Below are 17967 nucleotides of genomic sequence, written 5' to 3' on the forward strand. Positions count from 1 at the left end.
GCTATGGTGGAGGAAATCGGGAGCATTGCAAAATGCCTAGTCTCTCATTTAATGTTAGGAGTGGCCTTTAGTACAATTAAGTAAATCAACACGCACACCGGGCGTCTATCTGGGTTACTAAGGAGCCCCTAAATAGACTTAGGATGTTAATTAGTGGAAGGCAGTAGGTCACGAAGGTGCATAATTAGATAAATAAATAAACAAACTGAGCCTCTGCATTTGGGCAAAGAAGCCCCTACCCTTTTGGGAAACTCACTTCCACGTGCCTGTATACCAGAAGGTTCTTGTCGTTTAACTCAATACAGATCAAACGAGAAAAAAACAAAGACAAACACAAAATGAGACAAAAATGAAAAGGAAAGAGAAAGCAGAAAGAGAAAACAAAGGAGACCCATCTTATCTTCCGTTAGGGATATGGAGGTATGGGGCTCACTAGCTCCAGTGAGCCATCAAGATCCGGCCCCCCAGGGGGCAAGACTTAGTCAAAGTGAGCAATCTCTTGTTGCACCTATTAGGTCCCCATCCCAGCCGCTTGTGATCACGAGCTGGAGAGGAGCGCCCAGTAGTGTAGCCGGTCCGAGTGTGACCAGCGTTCGCTAGGGCGCGAGGGAGACATGTCATCTCCTCAACTCCTTAGAGTGAAGGCTTGTGGGAAATGTAGTCCCATGAGCAAATCTACCCAGCGCAATGGCGAGCACTAGGGATTGTTTAACTGGAAGAAAAGGAAAAAAAGGAAAAAAAGGAAAAAAGAAGACTATCTGACATAATGTGAGATCTCTGCCATATCAGAGAGGATACGTTTAGCAAAAGGTGTCCTGCCAACTCGAGAGAGCAATTTAGTCAAAAATGAAAAGCTGACTGGCTTCATGTCTTGGAGGTGGGCAAGGATTTATTTTTTATAGCCCTAAGAAGCCCCAAAAGTGTAGTTAATGCCTGCAAAAGAAAAACAATGGCCCTGACAAACAGGTAGTTTCCTCGTTTTGTGTTGGGGCTATTTAATTTTCTCAGTACCACCTTGTTTAATGTGGCTCTGCATGACAGATGAAAAATGACCAGTATAAGGCTCATACTAAATCTGCTAGACCTTCTGATGTACACTGATCGTTCACCTTTGGTGGATGGGCTGTCAGTCAAAAGTTTCAGATGGTGGATCCAGATAAAGCTCCACTCTGGTTTTATTTGAAATTCAGCAAAATCACAGCTGTACAACTTGGTGGATTTAGATTTAAACCTTTGTTTGCTATAATGGCCAGGTGCCAACTTGTCAAGAGTGTACCATATCTTGTTGTGGAGTATGCCAAGCAAGGTCTCAGGATGGCGGCGGGTAGGGGACTTTAGATTTGCTGCTTTGTAAAGATTATTTAACTCTGCTGCCCTTATGTTATTCAAATGTGTAATTTAGACAGGAGTTATTTCAGTCCTAATGTTATGTGCACCATGGGGGAAGCAGGGATCCACACCCTTTCTAAGTTGCTAAGTCTGTATCTTGATACCGACACAAGGGAAAGGAGGGAAACAAGTGGGAGCACATACTAGAAGACATGCATGCATAGGTTCAATATCTGGAAATAAAGCACATACCAAAATACTTGACATATATTTTCTGTTTGTTTTCACATGGCACAAACCCAACCTGCAAGAGAAAATACAACTGTCAGAAGAACTCTCTTTGTGAGAGGCTGGTGCCTTCTCACAGAAGAGATGACTAGGTGGGTAAGTGCCTTCCCTTTCATCAGGGACTACACAACAGACAGCACGTCTTCTTTTCTTCAGAGACTGCATAACGCAACGAAGCTCAGTCCAAAACAATATCACACATATGGAAGCTGTGTGTCACAAACAAATAGCAACCAACCTGTTTAGATGCTAATGCACTTAGTGGGTTGTCAGAGACCACAATAACATGGAACAAAAGAAACAAAAAAATCACAAAAAGGGCAGTTGGTCTTGGGACTGTTCACTGGTGAAGGAAAGAAATACCTATGTTGCCCCAAATCAGTTACATTTGTTGGCATGAGTTTTAAGTTCAGCAGTTCATTTTTGCTTGAGCAAGCCCTGATGCTCTAGGTATTATGTTGCCCTGTATCAGACTTTAGGCTTTCCTTGGCTCCATATTAAAGCCCTATTATCACTATATAAAATAGTATGGCTCCTTCCCCATCACTAATGACCTCATCGTCCCCACATAGCGAAATCTTCTTGTGGGCATTGTGATGGTGCAAGGGAGTTCATTTTGAGGAAGGAGGAGCTTCAGGAGCACAACATTAAAATGAGGCAGGTGGAGAAACTGTCCACCAGCCACATGAGCAACAGGGCCAGCCGATGGGAGGAAATACTACAGCTTAATGTGATGTCCAGGGAAGCTAAGTTCATCTGCAATGATGAAAAGGAGCATGCCCCTGTTGCAGCCAAAGCCTAGTCTCCCTTGGATTGAGGTGAGCAACTGCCTGCCACCAATAGCTCTGTTCTTCTTACTGAGACATGTTAACTAGTGGTGGAGCCTGGGTCACGAGCACTTTTATAGTATGACCTCTGCTAAGATGGCAGCCACCGTACATCACTTTATCCACTGCATTATAGAAACTTTATTAACCAAACACAACTCTGAGTGGACACAAGCTCTTCAATATGCCCTTTACCCAGGCTTCTTCCCACTTGAACAGGCCCACCACTGTCACCATCTGAAATGGTCGCAAAAACAAAGTAAGGTTAGGCATCTGCATTGACAGATCAGAGCCAAATGACAGGCCTTAGATGTAAGCGAGCAACTGGATCTAGGTAATAAAACAGACACTACTCAAAACTGAACTGAGGTTAGTGAGAAGAGGAAGGGGGATCATGAAAGAATGGTCTGATTGAGGCTGCGCTGATAATGATGTGGATTTCAGAGTAATGAGAGACCACAATTGTTTTGTAGAATCTTACTGAATATTGTCATGTTTTGTAGAGTCTTACTGAATTTTTCCATGTTTATTACAGGTGGTTTCACGCCCCAATGACCCCAATGAAATATATAATTCTTTAATGGTATCAGTGGTGGCTTGCAATATTTGCTCATATTCAAATCCATACATTGTATTTTATATCATGCCACTATCATATACAAGCTTTGAAATATGTGGTACCAGTTCCTTTTGTATTGGTACCTCTTACGTCACCCTGAAACAGTACTTATTTGTTCTGCGACGCTGCTATACCATTCCTGACATGTTTGTGGGGTCATCACATATAGGGGGTCATTACAACATTGGCGGTAAAAGCTGCTTACCGCCGTGCAGAAGACCGCCAACACACTGCCGCGTCCGCGGTAAACCGCCACGGTCATTATGACCCACAACTCGGAAACCGCCAAAATACAGACACCCACAGAAGTCCGCCACACCAAAGGCCAGCGATAAACTGGCGATAACCAAACCAACACCGTCACGCCAACAGAAATGCGCCCACACTATCACGACACACGAATCCACACGGCGGTCTTTCAACCGCGGTATCCCATTGGCGGTACACACCGCCGCGCTCAAAATACACACACTCCTACAAAACACAGCCACATTGGACAAATCCAAATACACACACCTGATACACATACAAATACCACTCCCACACACCCAATACAATATAAAACACACACCCACATCACCCACAAACCCCCACCACAAAAAAATCTGGCGACGCACAGAGAGAGAGACCATATAGAAGAATCGAGCACCCAGAAGCACATATTACAATCACCCACACAAATACCACGCACTTCACACATCACACCAATACACATCACCACACTTATCACCACACATTCCACCCCACACATCACCAACACCACCCCATGGCACCGCAAAGACACCCCAGGTTTTCAGAGGAGGAACACAGGGTCATGGTGGAGGAAATCATCCGGGTAGAGCCACAGCTATTCGGAGCACAGGTGCAGCAGACGTCCATTGCAAGGAAGATGGAGCTATGGAGCAGAATAGTTGACAGGGTCAACGCAGTGGGACATCACCCAAGAAATCGGGATGACATCAGGAAGAGGTGGAACGACCTACGGGGAAAGGTGCGTTCCATGGTATCCAGACACCGGATTGCAGTGCAGAAGACTGGCGGCGGACCCCCACCTCCTCCCCCAGAATTTACGACATGGGAGGAGCAGGTCTTGGCGATCCTGCATCCTGAGGGCCTCGGCGGAGTATCTTGAGGAATGGACTCTGGTAAGTCACATCTTCACTACTTCATCCCCCCCACCACACCTGCATGCCAACACATACCCCCACCCTCAGCCTCACCCCATCACTCCTACTCCTTGCAAATGTCCCACCATCACAACGCACCCATCCCAACACCAAGCCCTGCATGCGACCACAAAGCATGGACACCCATCACCAAAGCATGCCCACTGCACATACCCATACCCCCCCCAAACCACCGACACAAAAGCCCCCACACAGGAATGCAAGCACTGGGGGACACGGGCACCCACCCATTGCACACCATTCCACACACAGATGCAATAATCATGCATTTATACCCCTGCAGGACCCCTACGCAACGTCACCGCACAGGAGGGTCCACAAATGTCCACCCCCCCAGAAGAGGCCCACAGTGATGACTGCAGCTCTGTCGACCTGGATCTAGATGACCAGCCCGGCCCATCGGGGACCTCGGGACAGTCGGTTCCCCTCACACAGCCACAGGCCACTGCAGACCTACCCCCCTCTGGAAACACCAGCACAGCACCCACCCAGCGGGCCCACACCTCTGTCTCCAGGACACGTCAAGCAGCAGTGTGTTCACCACTACAGGGCACCCAGGTTAACCCCCCACCCCAACAACCACAGGGACCTGGGGGCAGTGGCAGTGGGCACACAGTCCAGGGGACAGAGGCCCAGGGAAACAGGGGAACTGGGAGGGCTGCTGTGTGACAGGGTGAGGACAGGCCCAGGGAACCCACTCTCCACGAGGCCCTCTCCTCCATCATGGGAGCATACCACCACTCCCAGGAGACGATGGCTACGGTACTGGCCAAGTTTCAGGAGACCCAGCGCATGCAGGAGGAACAGTATTTGGGCTTCAGGGAGGAACTCAGAACCATCAGCTCTGCCCTGGGCACCATCGTAGGGGTGCTTAATCTGTTAGTGACCACTTTGAGGGACACTGTGGCACCACAAAGGGCCCCTGACACTAGCATGGACCAAGAACTACACACCACCTCCGCTGGCGCTAGTGGACAGGAGGCACCGACACAGGACCAACAGGCCACCGGCACCCCACCCCCTGCAGAAGGAGAACCACCCTGCAAGCGGTCCCAGAGATCCAAGAAGAGGACAGAGTAAGATGGCAAGACCCCCGCCAAGAAAGGATACCACCCTGATAGTCATCCCACTGTCCCACTTTGTCACCCTGTCCATCCTTAAACTGCCCCAGCTCCACTTCACTGAACTATTTGGACAATGCACCTGTGTGACTAATAGACTGGACTCTGCCATGGACATTCCTCCACCATCACCCCTCACCAATTTACAACCCCCCTCCAATAATTTGCACGTGAATAAACACCGTTATTGCACAAAACAATCAGGAGTCTGTCTGTGAATGTGAATATATTTATCTGTAATTACAGTGCCAAAATGCTTATTTACATTGTGATGTCAACATACCAATGTCACACAGCTATAGTCCATGGGGAAACAAAGCAGATGTCACACTGTGGGATCCAGATCTCTGAAATCGTAAGGGAAAGTGACAACTCAGTTACCATACACTGGGTGAAAAGGACAGACAGTACAGAGGTAGTAGTGTTTAAGTACATGTAGTAGGCCGGTTTGTATTCTTACCTCTGTTTATTGGAAATATTGCAGTATCACCGTGTTCCTGTTGTCTATGTCGTCTTCTTTGTCTTCCTCCTCTTCACTCTCCACAGGCTCCACATCTGCTACAACACCACCATCTGGACCATCCTCCTGCAGAAAAGGCACCTGGCGACGCAAAGCCTGGTTGTGAAGCATACAGCAGGCCACGATGATCTGGCACACCTTCTTTGGTGAGTAGAATAGGGATCCACCTGTCATATGGAGGCACCTGAACCTGGCCTTCAGGAGGCCGAAGGTCCGCTCAATCAACCTCCTAGTTCGCCCATGGGCCTCATTGTAGCGTTCCTCTGCCCTAGTCCTGGGATTCCTCACTGGGGTCAGTAGCCATGACAGGTTGGGGTAACCAGAGTCACCAATTAGCCACACACGGTGCCTCTGGAGCTGACCCATCACATAAGGGATGCTGCTATTCCGCAGGATGTAGGCGTCATGCACTGAGCCAGGGAACATAGCATTCACATGGCAGTTGTACTGGTCTGCCAAACATACCATCTGGACATTCATGGAATGATAATTCTTCCGGTTTCTGTACACCTGTTCACTCCTGTGGGGGGGGACCAAAGCCACATGGGTCCCATCAATGGCACCTATGATGTTGGGGATATGTCCAAGGGCATAGAAGTCACCTTTCACTGTAGCCAAATCCTCCACCTCAGGGAAAACGATGTAGCTCCGCATGTGTTTCAGCAGGGCAGACAACACTCTGGACAACACGTTGGAAAACATAGGCTGGGACATCCCTGATGCTATGGCCACTGTTGTTTGAAATGACCCACTTGCTAGGAAATGGAGTACTGACAGCACCTGCACTTGAGGGGGGATTCCTGTGGGATGGCGGATAGGTGACATCAGGTCTGGCTCCAGCTGGGCACACAGTTCCAGAATAGTGGCACGGTCAAGCCTGTATGTCAGGATGAGATGTCTCTCCTCCATTGTCGACAGGCCCACCAGCGGTCTGTACACCGGAGGATGCCGCCATCTCCTCACATGTCCCAGCGGACGGTGCCTATGAAGGACAAAAGCGAGCACAGAGTCAAACATCCCAGAGGTACGTAACCCCAGCTTTAAAAAAACACGGATCTTAACCCATCGAATGGCTTGTATGAGTGTGGATGCAAGGCCTAGGTATGTGTGACGCAGTACAAAAAGTAAGGCATGTGGGCCCCTGATATGGCTGCTGCCTGACCTGTAAAGTGTGACAATGGGATGTGAGGTAACTGCGCTGGCTTTGCACACCGTGGCGGCAGGCGGTCGAAGACCGCGGCGCAATGCTGCATTGGCTAACATTGGACCCTATGGGTCTCAGGAGCCAATGACGATGTGCGCCGGCGGTCGCGGTACACACCGCCGCGGACGTGACCGCCATTTTCTCTCTGTTAATTCACTCGATACCTAATCTTCGACAGGAGAGGACCTACACTGCAAGTGCTGCTGTGACCTCGGTCTGGAAGGGACAATGGCTCATGCGACTGGGGAAAGGGCCCCTGCCTTCACATCGGAGGAGTTGGAGAAGCTTGTGGATGGGGTCCTCCCCCAGTACGCGCTACTCTACGGTCCTCCAGACAAACAGGTAAATACACTGGGAGCATGCTGTATGGGCTATGCCTGTGTTGAGTGGGGTGGATGAAAGATGGGGGGTGGGGGAGAGATTGAGGCATGCTTGAAACAATGGTGAGTGCATGTGCCACATGGCAAGGGTAGGGATGGGGGGCCACTCACATTGATGGTGCAGAAGGTAATTACTTTTCTTCTTCCCCTGTACATTTCATATAGGTCAGCGCCCACCAGAAGACGGATATATGGCGTGCCATCGCCAAGGACGTCCGGACCCTGGGGGTCCACCACAGACGGGGCACCCACTGCCGGAAGAGATGGGAGGACATTTGCCGCTGAAGCAGGAAGACGGCGGAGGCTCAGCTGGGGATGGCCTCCTAACGTGGGAGGGGTGCCCGTCGGACCTTGACCCCCCTGATGTTCCGGATCCTGGCGGTGGCCTACCCCGAGTTGGATGGGCGCGTGAGGGCATCACAGCAGGCACAAGGGGGTGAGTACACTCACATTCTGCTAACTTTGCGTGCTGTGGAGTTGTCTGGGTGGGGGAGGAGGGCTGTGGGTATCCCTAGGCCGGGGCGAGTTCCGTAGGCTAGGCCCCTCCGTAAGGCACGGCCCTGTGCCCCCGCTCCCCACCTCTATAGAGTGCCAAGTACAGCTATTCATGGCCCTGTGTCACCTATGTGTGCAGATGTCGTCCATAGCCTTGTAGGCCATGTCCCAGGGATAGCAAAGTGGACCCCAAGTGCGCGGCGTAGTGCAGGGGGCTTCTGTGTCTGTGCTGTCCGCCAACGGTAGCGGGAATGCATGCACTCAACATGTCTTTCTTCTGTTTCCCCCCCACCTTTTTGTGGTATTCCTGTTCATGTGTGCATTAGCATCATCAGGCGGAGGAGCAGTGGCACCGGAGCACGAGGGAGCTGTATACCACATGGCCATGGAGGGCCACACTACCGACTCTGAATTCGCCAGTGGGACGGAGGGCGAGGGGAGCTCCACGGCAGGGACACGAGCGGACATTAGTGGATTGGACTCGTCCTCTGATGGGAGCTCCCTTGTGGTGGCGGCAACATCTCTGCCCCCCCACAACAACAGGTACAGCCGCCACCGCCACCCCCGCACCAGCACCGCCCTCCCAGCAGCCCCTCAGCGTTTGCCCCGTGCCCGCTCACCCAGGAAGGTGGGCATCTCCTTCGCCCCAGGCACCTCAGGCCCTGCCCCAGTCACCCCTGCTGCCCTCAGTGAGGAAGTCATTGACCTCCTCAGGTCGCTCACTGTTGGGCAGTCTACCATTTTGAATGCCATCCAGGGTGTAGAAAGGGAAGTGCACCAAAGTAATGCATACCTGGAGGGCATTCATTCTGGTCAGGCTGCCCTTCATCGAACCCTGCAATCTCTGGCCTCAGCACTGATGGCAGCCATTGTCCCTGTGTCTAGCCTCCCCCCTCCAACTTCCTACACCCAGACCCAATCCCCTGTACCTCTGCCTATCCCAAGCACACCATCAGACCAGCCTGCACACACCTCAACACCCAAGGGCAGCTCACGCAGACATAAGCACCACACATCCCACAGGCAGTCACACAAGCAACATCCACATACAGACATACCAACATCCACTGCCTCCACTGTGTCCCCCTCCTCCACGTCTCCCTCCTCCCTGCCAGTCTTGTCTCCACTCACACTTGCATGCACAGCATCTTCAGCCACTACGTCCCTCAGCAGCACACACACCAGAACACCCCGCACACGTGCACTCACCACCCCCACTGCCATTTACACGTCCCCTGTGTCCTCTCCCAGTGTGTCTGTGCCGCCCCCTCCCAAGATACACAAACGCAGGCAGCCACCCACCCAACAGCCATCCACCTCACGACAGCCTACAGCCCAGGCACCTGCACCCAAAGCCACCCCACTTACACCTCCTACAACCACAACCTCTTCCTCCACTCCCATACCCACTACACCTACCCGTCCCACTGCTCCCCAAAATGTTTTCCTCTCCAAACTTAACCTCTTTCCCTCAACTCCCCCACCCCGTCCATGTCAGAGGCCCAGAGCTAGCACCTCAGCCACTACATCACCGGGCCCGGTGGTGCATGTCGTACATGGTCACTGGAGTGCACCGCCCACCAGGGCAGCCAGTCTGGTACGGAGCCACAGCACAGCCAGCCCCCCCCCTCAGAAACATCAAAAAATTGACAGTGCACGGCGGCAGAGGGTCAAGATACCAGGGACAAAAACCCCTACCAGGGCTCCCGGCGGGAGTGTCGAGGCAGCTGGGACACCGGCCAAGGTGGGGAAGGACCACAAGAGAGCAGGAAAGGCTGGGAAGGGCAGCACGCCCGACAACACCGCCATCAGCCCAGCTGGCCAGGAGGGCCCCGCAAGCCCCATCCCAGCTGGCCAGGAGGCCACCAAAAGCCCCATCCCAGCTGCCCAGGAGGCCACCAAAAGCCCCAGCACAGCTGCCCAGTAGTGCCCCGGCACCCACAGGACAGGTGGGCAGGAGGGCCCCGGCATGGCCAGCACCGCTGAACAGGGCACGGCTATCCCAAGCACCGCTGAACAGGGCACGGCTATCTCAAGCACCGCTGAACAGGGGACCGCCATCTCAAGTACCGCTGAACAGGGCACGGCTATCTCAAGCACCGCTGAACAGGGGACCGCCATCTCAAGCACCGCTGAACAGGGCACGGCTATCTCAAGCACCGCTGAACAGGGGACCGCCATCTCAAGCACCGCTGAACAGGGCACGGCTATCTCAAGCACCGCTGAACAGGGGACCGCCATCTCAAGCACCGCTGAACAGGGCACGGCTATCCCAAGCACCGCTGAACAGGGCACGGCTATCTCAAGCACCGCTGAACAGGGGACCGCCATCTCAAGCACCGCTGAACAGGGCACGGCTATCTCAAGCACCGCTGAACAGGGGACCGCCATCTCAAGCACCGCTGAACAGGGCACGGCTATCTCAAGCACCGCTGAACAGGGGACCGCCATCTCAAGCACCGCTGAACAGGGCACGGCTATCTCAAGCACCACTAAACAGGGGACCGCCATCTCAAGCACCGCTGAACAGGGCACGGCTATCCCAAGCACCGCTGAACAGGGCACGGCTATCTCAAGCACCGCTGAACAGGGGACCGCCATCTCAAGCTCGCTGAACAGGGCACGGCTATCCCAAGCACCGCTGAACAGGGGACCGCCATCTCACGCAGCGCTGGCCCATGAGCGGCAGGGGCAGTGCCGCATCTGTGTCGGACAGGGCTGCACGATGCACTCTGGGCACCAGGCCCCTTCCAGAACCAGTGGAGACATGCATCCACTACCTCATTCCTGCACAGGAAGAAGCACTCTGGCCAACAGGCACCCTCCAGAACCAGTGGAGACTGTTATCCACTTGAGAGACTGTGGCTTTGCACTCCCCAGGATGGAACAGTGGGCAACCCACCCACTGTAGAGACTTGAGAGACTGTGGCTTTGCACTCCCCAGGATGGAACAGTGGGCAACCCACCCACTGTAGAGACTTGTGAGACTGTGGCTTTGCACTCCCCAGGATGGAACAGTGGGCATGGAGCCCCCTCGTGGATCTGGCGTCGTGCACTCATCCGGCTGAGGTGCCCCCCCTTCCCTTCCCCCTGAGGTGCCTGTAGTTTTGCTATCTGATGACCCTGCAGTGTTCTCTCCGTTTTGGTCAGGTGTCCGGTGTGGGCTTTGCCCATGTTTTTTGGGCCCAGTGGTCCACGGACAATGCCTAGTACAATGCCTGGACTTGTAAATTTGGTGTATATAATAGTTTTTAGTGTGTATATATTTTTGATTGCTGTATTTAAATATATTTCAATGGTTACAGTCATTTCCTTTTGTCTTTGCATTCTTCCATGGGGTCTGGGGGGGTGTAACTATGATGTATAGATATGTATTAGTGTGTGCGTTGTAGTGGGTGAGGGTGGGGGTGGGGTTGTTGGGTGTGTGTCACTGTTTTTTCCCTCCCCCCTTCCCTGTATCGTTGGTGCAGTACTCACCGTTGTCTTCTGCGCCGGCGTACGTGCTCCTGGTAGAGGAGCAGGAAGACTATGGCTGGGAGGATTTGGAGTTCCGGGTCCATGGTGTCCTCGTTCCTCGTGGGGTGTGTAGAGGTGAGCGTTTTCCCTTCGAAACGCCTGTTTCCGCCGTGTTTTTATCAGCGGTGAATCCGCCCCGGAAAAGGTGGCGGATTGGACTATTGTGATACTGTGGGCGGTACTTTGACTTCCGCCTGTCTGTTGGCGGTGACCGCCGCGCTGTTTGTTTGTACCGCCGTGGCGGTCGGAGTGTTAAAGTGGCTGTCTTTGTTGGCGGTTTCCGCCACGGTCGTGATTCCATTTTTTTTCCTGCCGGCCTGTTGGCGGTTTTACCGCCGCTTTAGCACCGACCGCCAGGGTTGTAATGACCACCATAGTGTTTCGCCTTTGTCACTCATAATCTCATTCCTTTTGTTTCCATTGAATCTACTTGATACTAGTGATGACTAACATTCTTGTCAAGGTGTTGGCCACTGTTCTTCTTTGGAGGTGAATCCATCTAGGTGTCTTGCAAACGATGGTCATCAGAGCTAATTGGAGTGAAAAAAGAGAAATAATAAACTCTGTTTTCTATGATTTGAGGGGCACCATCTCCTCCAAATCTGTCCCAAAAGATCTTTGGTAGAGGGGAAAGAAGCAATTATTCTAGTGAGGCGACATAGTCTGATTAGGTCAACCCTCACTCTTGTATCTCACCATAAGAATGATCAAGATTATCAATTCTCGAATTAAGGGATTATTTATTGTCTTTGCCTCAGGGAATGTCAGAAACACTTCTTTCACCCAACCCCATGCTACACCATTGATTGATACACCAGCAATTCCAGATTAATTGGGTTGATGCTCCTAAACTGACATCAGGGCCTATATCATCATATATGTCATCAGTGGTGTGAACATATACACCAGTTAACAGATGATGCACAACTCTACTTAAACTCATTTCTTATGAAATGCCAGCAGGGCTGTGAAATGATCTTCTTGTACTAAACCCTTAAAGAACTGAGTTCACATTTATCACACCCAACAAATTCAAAAAGTCATATGCTCTTCACTTCTATCTGAATGTATTGCGCTTTTCTTCCATATACAGCAAAATCCCTGTATTAATTCACCATTGGCAAATCTTAATCAATAGGATTGCCCAGCCTGCAAAACATTTTTTTTTCCATTCACTTAAGAAGATTAAAAAAAACTCCGGTCACGTGAGCAATTAAATACTGCTGCTGAAGCACTAATCAATTCTGTACTGAATTGTGGCAAAAACTTTTATCTGGTTTTCTTCAGTCATTCCTCAAACCCATGCCACAGCTAGAATCATGTCTGCTAAGAGGAGATATAACCACATCTCTCCTCTACTGAAAGATTTTTATTGGGTACCAATTGAGGTAATAATGATACTATTTAAAATACCCTGTCTTGCACAAAAGCTCTTCACCTTGGAAACCCAACTTTTCTAACCAAATCTATGATCATCTCTGGTCTCTCTTTAAAACCTCCAAAATTCCAGAAGTCTCCTGGACTGAATCAATACTTCTTAGATGATGGAATTCCCCTGTGACCTTAGGGAATTAAGCAAACCAAAATTCTTTAAGAAGCACCTCTTCCAGCTTCATATTTTTTAACTTTTGAAACGTCCACACAGTTTCTTCTTGCCACAAATCATGATCTATTACAAAATCCATGTACATTTCTGCACTGATAACCTCTCATTCCTTATTATACCACCTTACTATAGGTCACAGTTCATGAAATGCTGAACTGTATTTTTACTGTACTGTTTACTTCTACAGTTATTTTTCTGTATTGCCCGGTGTTACGTATAAAGCGTGCGTATGCCTTCCCGGGCAGCTGCACTACAGACAAAACGTTAAATAATTAAATATACATTACCAGCAAACACAAGACGTAGTAAAGGCTTGTGCATGTTAACCTTGAGAAATCATTTCAATGTTGCTAAGGTTGCCAGCTATTTCCAATTGATCCTGAGAATACCCAGTGGCGTAACAAAGGCCTCAACAGCCCCGGCTGTGTAGGGGGGTCCCGACTCCAGGAGGCCCCCCCCAGCACAGTGCATTGAGCATGGGTGACAGGCCCCTGACTGGGTCCAGTGGGGAGGGGGCCCCCTCCAGTGATTTTGCAGCACCCCCTTTCAAGTTACATTTAGGCCACTGAGAATACCCAGGCTCCACCCCACCATGAACTGGCACAAAGAGACCAAGGATGTTCCATTCCAAAGCATGCACTTGGCAATGCTTCACGTTCCTTTCTACCTGCACTAGCTTTCCAAAAATACAGTGTTGTCCAAAGGCCTACACTTACTTAATCAAGGCTATATCCACAGGATCTGGTCTGCCAGTAATTACTTTGGGTACGCCAAAGTCTTTGCTCTCAAGAAGGTGATGTTTTGACTCCTCTCCCACCCTGCATGATTAGCACTTCCATGCTGACCTACTACCATGAGCCACTATTCATTTAGGGGTCGCCAGGGGTCGCAGTTGCAACCCCGGGCTTGCCCTTTGCGACCCCTGGCAATGTTTTGGTGTCCCATGGCCTAAGAGGTGGCAAAATCAGTGCCAGGAACACAGCTGCTGCTTGTCCTTATATACGTCAGTTGGGGCTCCACGCTATTTTCTCTCAATGTTTTTATTACACTAATAGTGAATAATGTTTCGTTATTCATAGTTATTGTATTAAAAATTGAGTACAGTTAGCTGGAACATAGTCTTCCAGGCAACTGAGGTAAAGGCAAAAAGTAAAGTGTTTTTAAATGTATGTTGTGTGCGTGCTTGCGGGTGTATATGTGTAAGTGTAGATGTGTGTATATGTAAGAATGCATGTGTGTAAAATTGAAGGTATAAGGGCATTTGATGTCACTTCCGCTACCCATAGCATTTTGGTGAATTGACGTTCATGCTCTATTCTGTTTGGACACAAATGTGCTTCTAAGGAGAAAGTGGACATTGCTTATTATTAAGGCTGAGAATAGTTTAGTAAAATGTTGTGTTGGACTCTCCAACTCTTCAGCAGAGGCTCATATCTTTCCATTTCAAATTAAAATGAAATCTAGCTCTGTCCCTTCATTACCTATTGTCAATCAATATCATAACCAATAAAAATAAACAGTCTCTACTACCTGTCCATGTCATATTCCATCTAGGTTGGTTTAGTTTACTACCTTCTACAATTAGCTAGATTTAGGGGGCTTTTATTAACAAGGGATTAATTTGTAAAAGAATAAATTCCAGTGCCCAAAGCTCTGCTCAGAAGCCCGTAGCCAGCGCTATTGAATGACAGCATGCCCAATATCAAGGCTGCGTAGTATTGAATCCACATCATGCCTAGCAGGTCCCGCAAACCTCAAAGTGAGGGGCAGGCAGGGGGTAGAAGTGGACGGGTGGGGGGGAATATATATTTTTTTAAATGTAACTTTACGGCCACTGCCAGCCATCTCGTGCTCCTCTTCTCTTTGGTGCCCCTCCCTGCACATGCTGCTGGCTGAGCCAACAGCTATAAAATGGAACAATAATTGAATGTTGTTTTATTTTACAGCCCCAGGCTCTTAGCCAGGGGAGTGATACTCCTTCGCCATTGCAAAGGAGACACCCCTGCTCAAACCTCTTTAGTCTGACACTCCCTGATAATATAGTTTCTGCAGGTTCGTGCATGTGGCGGGTTTTCGGCCTTTTTCTTCATCTGTCTAGCAAAGGAGTTTGAAAGCACTTGTCCTCACCTTGTTGAAGGGCATGGTCGGAAAAATGCACTGCTCCCTCACTTTCCTTGTGCAAGGGTGAAAGGGAAATGCCCCTCACCCTTGCTTTGTCCAAAGGCAAAGGGGAGGACATGCCCCACTCCACCCACATTGCCCGAGCGTTTGGGGCTCTTAAACAAGCCTCCACATGGGTTGCATAAGGAGAGCAATGGCCCTTTACCTTGTCCAAGAGTGAAAGGGAATAACCCTCTTGCCCCTTTATCTGTCCCAAGGTTGAGGACAGCTTTAAAAAAGAAGACCATATTGCAGGAAAGGGTTGCGCCGCTTCGCTATGACCTGCACAATGCTGTGCACAGTTCCCATCTGGGAACAGGGTTTTGGAGAGGGCACCAGCTTACCCACTACTCGGCGGCATCTGCTTCTATGCCTTGATTTGGGAACAGGGAGGAGGAGCCAATCCCATCTTATCTGCTTCACTGTGGAACTTGCCTTTGCTAACTGGGAACAGAGCACAGGGTTGGGTGCCATATAACCCACTCCTCCATGGCCCATAACATTGTGCAGGCCAGGGAGGTGTGGGTCAGCTTGCATCCACTCTGGCATCATCTTTGGAATTGGCAGCAGGACACAGCAGCTGGTGCCAGCTGATCTGCTCATTTGCCAAGAACTTTGGCTTGGTTTCACAAATCTTCACAATAGTTTCAAAACTAGTACGCACCTGAGTTCAGCTGCTGTCTTGAAAGGTTCGGGGTGATTTGTTAAGTAGGGGCTCAGAAAAAGAGTAGGTCCCAAAACATGTTTCCCCCTATGCCACTTCCCATAGGAATTTTAGACATGACTACAGCCCGAATCACTGGACAGAATTACACCAAATTTGACAGAAGGCTAGCACTTGGTCCAGAAAGAGATCCTTTTGTGATTGGTGTAAATCTGTTCCTGTAGTTTTTCGGTTACTAAAGAAAAAACAAATTTGTATATCTAGGGATGTAGATCCTCCATGGATCCAATAGATCTCGTGCTGAGAGATGATTTGCTGCCAACACTTCAACCAGGAAGTGTTGGCAGCCATTTTAACACTTGGACTCAGCCGATTCTTTAAAAAAAAGAAAAACAAAAAAGAGAAGGGACCAGGGTAGGAGTACCATGATCACATAGATCTGGTAATGGGGTACCCCCAGATCCCAGTCTGGGCTAAAAAAGCATTTTTTAAACATTTTTGCCACGATATTCGCAGAGGATCTGTGAAGCCTGGCAAAAATGGAAAAAAAACTAAGTACGGTCTCCCGCGCTTGTTTAAACATCGGCCCCTGGGTGGGTCAGGTCCGGGGGAAACGTCAAATAATTATGTTGGGGAGGGGGCCTGTGTGGCCACCTCACAAGGCCATTTTTGGCCCTGGGGACCACCACTTCCTGCGGCGAAGGCAATCTTTAGAAGGGCAGAGGGGCCACGTAGACACCCCTCCAGAGCCTATTAAGGCCCTGGAGACCACCACCTCCTTGGGGCAAGGCTGATTTACCAAAAGGGAGAGGGGGCCATGCCACCCGTGACCCCGGGCATTTTCGGGCCTGGGGACCACAACCTTCCCAGGACAGGCCTTATGGATACAAAGGAGAGGAGCTGTGGGCCCCCCTCCTGGAGCTATTAATGGCTCTGAGGACTACAACCACACAGGGCCATCTCCCTATGTCCTGATGTGCCCACCCTTGAGACATAAATGTTTGCGCAGAGAAAGCAGCAAGTCTAGTCCCAGCGGGGAGCAGGAAAACATCTGCCGCCCGTTAAGAGCAGACTTTTCATCTGATTTCTTGCTATCAAGTGGGCAGGGAACCAGATGAATAAATTGCTTCTGCACGCAGGGAGCAACATTTTTTGCTGCTCCCAGCATGAAGGACCACTGCTGGCTTCTGCTGGAGGCAGGTAGCCGGCAGGGGCTGTGGGGCATAGAGGCTTCCCCCCATAACCCAACAGCGCACCCAGCATCAAGGGGCTGGGCCTGGGGGGTGGGGTTCCCAGGGCCAATTTGGGAGGGGAGCCGCATCGCTACCCTCCACTTTCACTAATTGTCTCGGTGCCAGGAGATGGGGTACTGGGTCCAAAATTGTCCTGGGGAGAGGGGCCATGTGGCCCCTTCCCCTTTTAGTAATTTGGTGGCCCATGGGGATGAGGTCCCCTGTGGCCATAATTGGCCAGGGAGGGGAGCTGTGTGCCCTCCTTCTGGGTTGCCTACATTTGCCCTGCGGCTGGCCCCTCTGCTGAGCACAGTTGAAGGCCATGCGAGGTGCAGGGGTGGGTGCCTGTGGGGTTGGCCGTGAGTGGAACGGTGTTAAGTGCCTGCATGGGGTTGACCACAGGGCCTGGCCACCAAGGGCTGTGCATGGCACAGAGTTGGGTGCCTATGGAGAGTGGCAGCAGGGCCTGGCCAACGACTAGGGTCTGCAGCAAATCCCCAGCAAGCTGAGCCATAGCCGTATAAGGGGGGGGGGGGTTGGATTAACATAAGATAATTAAATATTACTTAACGTTAAAAAAACTAGACATTCACTGAAAAAAAAAGGTTACAGTAAGGTTATAGTTAAAAAACCTTAGATATTCATTAAAAAAAACAAAATTAGGGAGAAGTTGTAGTTAAGTTCAGATTTTACACTCCAAAACCATTGAAATTTCAGTGTTATAGCTATACTTATCTCTAGATACTATAACACATGCCCTAATGTAACTATAACTCACACCCTTGCCATGCACTGCTACCTACCCCACATATTACAACT

General features: G+C 50.4%; 1 long non-coding RNA gene across 1 annotated transcript in view; it reads left to right on the forward strand.

The window, feature by feature from the left end:
- LOC138259260 (uncharacterized) overlaps window positions 1-17967 on the forward strand; it is a 61117-nt gene that overhangs the window by 20944 nt on the left and 22206 nt on the right. The window lies entirely within an intron of this gene.

The sequence above is a fragment of the Pleurodeles waltl genome, chromosome 2_1 (genome assembly GCF_031143425.1).
Source record: "Pleurodeles waltl isolate 20211129_DDA chromosome 2_1, aPleWal1.hap1.20221129, whole genome shotgun sequence".
Lineage (NCBI taxonomy): Eukaryota > Metazoa > Chordata > Amphibia > Caudata > Salamandridae > Pleurodeles > Pleurodeles waltl.